The 5,621-nt window shown below is 51.5% G+C and overlaps 1 pseudogene; it reads right to left on the bottom strand.

Annotated features, from left to right (window-relative positions):
• The window catches only part of LOC127005280 (uncharacterized), a 14,226-nt pseudogene extending 9,197 nt beyond the window's left edge, over positions 1 to 5,029 (bottom strand).
• Positions 5,030 to 5,621: the final 592 nt, after the last annotated feature.

The following is a 5,621-nucleotide window of genomic DNA, read 5'->3' as shown; positions in this document are numbered from 1 at the left end:
GATAGGGAAGGGTTGATACTGGGACTGGTGGATAGGGAAGGATTGGTGATAGGACTGGTGGATAGGGAAGGATTGGTAATGGACTGGTGGATAGGGAAGGATTGGTAATGGACTGGTGGATAGGGAAGATTGGTAATGGGACTGGTGGATAGGGAAGGGATTGGTAGGACTGGTGGATAGGGGAAAGGATTGGTACAGACTGGTGGATAGGGAAGGGCTGGTAATGGGACTGGTGGATGGGGAAGGATTGGTAATGGACTGGTGGATAGGGGAAGGGCTGGTAATGGGACCAGGATAGGGGAAGGACTGGTAATGGGACTGGTGGATAGGGAAGGATTGTAATGGGACCGGTGGATAGGGGAAGGATTGGTAATGGGACTGTGGATAGGGAAGGGGTTGGTAATGGGACCAGTGGATAGGGGAAGGATTGGTAATGGACTGGTGGATAGGGAAGGGTTGGTAATGGACTGGTGGATAGGGAAGGATTGGTAATGGGACTGGTGGATAGGGAAAGATTGGTAATGGGACTGGTGGATAGGGAAGGATTGGTAGGGACTGGTGGATAGGGGAAGGATTGGTAATGGGACTGGTGGATAGGGGAAGGGTTGATAATGGGACTGGTGGATAGGGGAAGGATTGGTAATGGGACTGGTGGATAGGGGAAGGGCTGGTAATGGGACTGGTGGATAGGGGAAGGATTGGTAATGGGACTGGTGGATAGGGGAAGGATTGGTAATGGGACTGGTGGAGAGGGCAAGGATTGGTAATGGGACTGGTGGATAGGGAAGGTTGGTAATGGGACTGGTGGATAGGGGAAGGATTGGTAATGGGACTGGTGGATAGGGGAAGGGTTGGTAATGGGACTGGTGGATAGGGGAAGGATTGGTAATGGGACTGGTGGATAGAGGAAGGGTTGGTAATGGGACTGGTGGATAGGGGAAGGATTGCTAATGGGACTGGGGGAGAGTGGACGGGTTGGTAATGGGACAGGTGGATAGGGAAGGATTGGTAATGGGACTGGTGGATAGGGAAGGATTATAATGGGACTGGTGGATAGGGGAAGGGTTGGTAGGGACTGGTGGATAGGGAAGGGTTGGTAATGGGACTGGTGGATAGAGGAAGGATTGGTAATGGACTGGTGGATAGGGGAAGGATTGGCATGGGACTGGTGGATAGGGAAGGATTGGTAATGGGACTGGTGGATAGGGAGAGATTGGTAATGGACTGGTGGATAGGGAAGGTTTGGCAATGGGACTGGTGGATAGGGGAAGGATTGGTAATGGGACTGGTGGATAGGGGAAGGATTGGTAATGGGACTGGTGGATAGGGGAAGGATTGGTAATGGGACTGGTGGATAGCGGAAGGATTGGTAATGGGACTGGTGGATAGGGGAATGATTGGTAATGGACTGGTGGATAGGGAAGGGTAATGGACTGGTGGATAGGGAATGGTTGGTAATGGGACGGGGGGATAGGGATAGGATTGGTACTGGGACTGGTGGATAGGGGAAGGATTGGTAATGGGACTGGTGGATAGGGGAAGGATTGGTAATGGGACTGGTGGATAGGGGAAGGATTGGTAAAGGGACTGGTGGATAGGGGAAGGATTGGTAATGGGACTGGTGGATATGGGAAGTGTTGGTAATGGGACTGGTGGATAGGGAAGGATTGGTAATGAGATTGGTGGATAGGAGATGGATTGGTTATGGGACTGGTGGATAGGGGAATTGTTGGTAATGGGACTGGTGGATAGGGGAAGGATTGGTAATGGGACTGGTGGATAGGGGAAGGATTGGTAATGGGACTGGTGGATAGGGGAAGGGTTGGTAATGGGACTGGTGGATAGAGGAAGGGTTGGTAATGGGACTGGTGCATAGGGGAAGGATTGGGAATGGGACTGGTGGATAGGGGAAGGATTGGTAATGGGACTGGTGGATAGGGGAAGGATTGGTAATGGGACTGGTGGATAGAGGAAGGATTGGTAATGGGACTGGTGGATAGGGGAAGGATTGGTAATTGGACTGGTGGATAGGGGAAGGGTTGGTAATGGGACTGGTGGATAGGGGAAGGATTGGTAATGGGACTGGTGGATAGGGGAAGGATTGGTAATGGGACTGGTGGATAGGGGAAGGATTGGTACTGGGACTGGTGGATAGGGGAAGGGTTGATAACGGGACTGGTGGATAGGGGAAGGGTTGGTACGGGACTGGTGGATAGGGAAGGATTGGTAATGGGACTGGTGGATAGGGAAGGATTGGTAATGGGACTGGTGGATAGAGGAAGGATTGGTAATGGGACTGGTGGATAGGGAAGGGTTGGTACGGGACTGGTGGATTGGGGAAGGATTGGTAATGGGACTGGTGGATAGGGGAAGGATTGGTAATGGGACTGGTGGATAGGGGAAGGGTTGGTAATGGGACTGGTGGATAGGGGAAGGATTGGTAGTGGGACTGGTGGATAGGGGAAGGATTGGTAATGGGACTGGTGGATAGGGGAAGGATTGGTAATGGGACTGGTGGATAGGAAGGGTTGGTAATTGGACTGGTGGATAGGGAAGGATGGTAATGGACTGGTGGATAGGGGAAGGATTGGTAATGGGACTGGTGGATAGGGGAAGGTTTGGTAATGGGACTGGTGGATAGGGGAAGGGTTGGTAATGGGACTGGTGGATAGGAGAGGGGTAGGTAATAGGACTGGTGGATAGGGAAGGATTGGTAATGGGACTGGTGGATGGGGAAGGATTGGTAATGGGACTGGTGGATAGGGAAGGGTTGGCAAGGGACTGGTGGATAGGGAAGGGTTGGTAATGGGACTGGTGGATAGGGAAAGATTGGTAATGGGACTGGTGGATAGGGAAGGATTGGTAATGGGACTGGTGGATAGGGGAGAAGGACAATGGGACTGGTGGATAGGGGAAGGATTGGTAATGGGACTGGTGAATAGGGAAGGGTTGGTAATGGGACTGGTGGATAGGGGAAGGATTGTAATGGGACTGTGGATAGGGGAAGGTTGGTAATGGGACTGGTGGATAGGGAAGGATTGGTAATGGGACTGGTGGATAGGGAAGGATTGGTAATGGGACTGGTGGATAGGGAAGGATTGGTAATGGTAATGGGACTGGTGGATAGGGGCTGGTAGGGACTGGTGGATAGGGAAGGATTGGTACGGGACTGGTGGATAGGGAAGGATTGGTAATGGGACTGGTGGATAGGGAAGGGTTGGTAATGGGACTGGTGGATAGGGAAGGATTGGTAATGGACTGGTGGATAGGGAAGGAGAAGGGTTGGTAATGGGACTGGTGGATAGGGAAGGATTGGGTAATGGACTGGTGGATAGGGAAGGATTGGTAATGGGACTGGTGGATAGGGAAGGATTGGTAATGGGACTGGTGGATAGGGAAGGTTGGTAATGGGACTGGTGGATAGGGGAAGGATTGGTAATGGGACTGGTGGATAGAGGAAGGGTTGGTAATGGGACTGGTGGATAGGGGAAGGATTGGTAATGGGACTGGTGGATAGGGGAAGGATTGGTAATGGGACTGTTGGATAGTTGAAGGGTTGGTAATGGGACAGGTGGATAAGGGAAGGGTTGGTAATGGGACTGGTGGATAGGGAAGGATTGGTATGGGACTGGTGGATAGGGAAGGATTGGTAATGGGACTGGTGGATAGGGAAGGATTGGTAATGGGACTGGTGGATAGGGAAGGATTGTAATGGGACTGGTGGATAGGGGAAGGATTGGTAATGGGACTGGTGGATAGTGGAAGGATTGGTAATGGGACTGGTGGATAGGGGAAGGATTGGTAATGGGACTGGTGGATAGGTGAAGGATTGTAATGGGACTGGTGGATAGGGAAGGATTGGTAATGGGACTGGTGGATAGGGAAGGGTTGGTAATGGGACTGGTGGATAGGGAAGGATTGGTAATGGGACTGGTGGATGGGGAAGGATTGGTAATGGGACTGGGTGTATATGGGAAGGATTGGTAATGGGACTGGTGGATAGGGGAAAGGTTGGTAATGGGACTGGTGGATAGGGGAAGGATTGGTAATGGGACTGGTGGATAGGGGGAAGGATTGGTATGGACTGGTGGATAGGGAAGGATTGGTAATGGGACTGGTGGATAGGGAAGGATTGGTAATGGGACTGGTGGATAGAGGAAGGATTGGTAATGGGACTGGTGGATAGGGGAAGGATTGGTAATGGGACTGGTGGATAGGGGAAGGATTGGTAATGGGACTGGTGGATAGGGGAAGGATTGGTAATGGGACTGGTGGATAGGGGAAGGATTGGTAATGGGACTGGTGGATAGAGGAAGGGTTGGTAAAGGGACAGGTGGATACGGGAAGGAATGGTAAATGGGACTGGTGGATAGGGAAGGATTGGTAATGGGACTGGTGGATAGGGAAGGATTGGTAATGGGACTGGTGGATAGGGGAAGGATTGGTAATGGGACTGGCGCATAGGGAAGGATTGGTGAAATGGGACTGGTGGATAGGGGAAGGTTGGTAATGGGACTGGTGGATAGGGGAAGGATTGGTAATGGGACTGGTGGATAGTGGTAGGATTGGTAATGGGACTGGTGGATAGGGGAAGGATTGGTAATGGGACTGGTGGATAGGGGAAGGATTGGTAATGGGACTGGTGGATAGGGAAAGGATTGGTAATGGGACTGGTGGATAGGGGAAGGATTGGTAATGGGACTGGTGGATAGGGGAAGGATTGGTAATGGGACTGGTGGATAGGGGAAGGATTGGTAATGGGACTGGTGGATAGGGGAAGGATTGGTAATGGGACTGGTGGATAGAGGAAGGGTTGGTAATGGGACTGGTGGATAGGGGAAGGATTGGTAATGGGACTGGTGGATAGAGGAAGGGTTGCCAATGGGACTGGTGGATAGGTTAAGGATTGGTAATGGGACAGGTGGCTAGAGGAAGGATTGCATGGGACTGGTGGATAGGGAAGGATTAATAATGGGACTGGTGGATAGGGAAGGATTGGTAATGGGACTGGTGGATAGGGAAGGATTGGTAATGGGACTGGTGGATGGGGAAGGATTGGTAATGGGACTGGTGGATAGGGAAGGATTGGTAATGGGACTGGTGGATAGAGGAAGGGTTGGTAATGGGACTGATGGATGGGGAAGGATTGGTAATGGGACTGGTGGATAGGGAAGGATTGGTAATGGGACTAGTGGATAGACGAAGGGTTGGTAATGGGACTGGTGGATAGGGGAGGGATTGGTAATGGGACTGGTGGATAGGGGAAGGATTGGTAATGGGACTGGTGGATAGGGGAAGGGTTGGTAATGGGACTGGTGGATAGGGGAGGAGTTGGCAATGGGACTGGTGGATAGGGGAAGGATTGGTAATCGGACTGGTGGATAGAGGAAGGATTGGTAATGGGACTGGTGGATAGGGGAAGGATTGGTAATGGGACTGGTGGATAGGGGAAGGATTGGTAATGGGACTGGTGGATAGAGGAAGGGTTGGTAATGGGACTGGTGGATAGGGGAAGGATTGGTAATGGGACTGGTGGATAGGGGAAGGATTGGTAATGGGACTGGTGGATAGGGGAAGGATTGGTAATGGGACTGGTGGATAGGGGAAGGGTTGATAAGGGA

Source organism: Eriocheir sinensis, chromosome 29 (genome assembly GCF_024679095.1).
Source record: "Eriocheir sinensis breed Jianghai 21 chromosome 29, ASM2467909v1, whole genome shotgun sequence".
Taxonomy (NCBI): domain Eukaryota; kingdom Metazoa; phylum Arthropoda; class Malacostraca; order Decapoda; family Varunidae; genus Eriocheir; species Eriocheir sinensis.
This window is presented reverse-complemented; position numbering and strand designations above follow the sequence as displayed.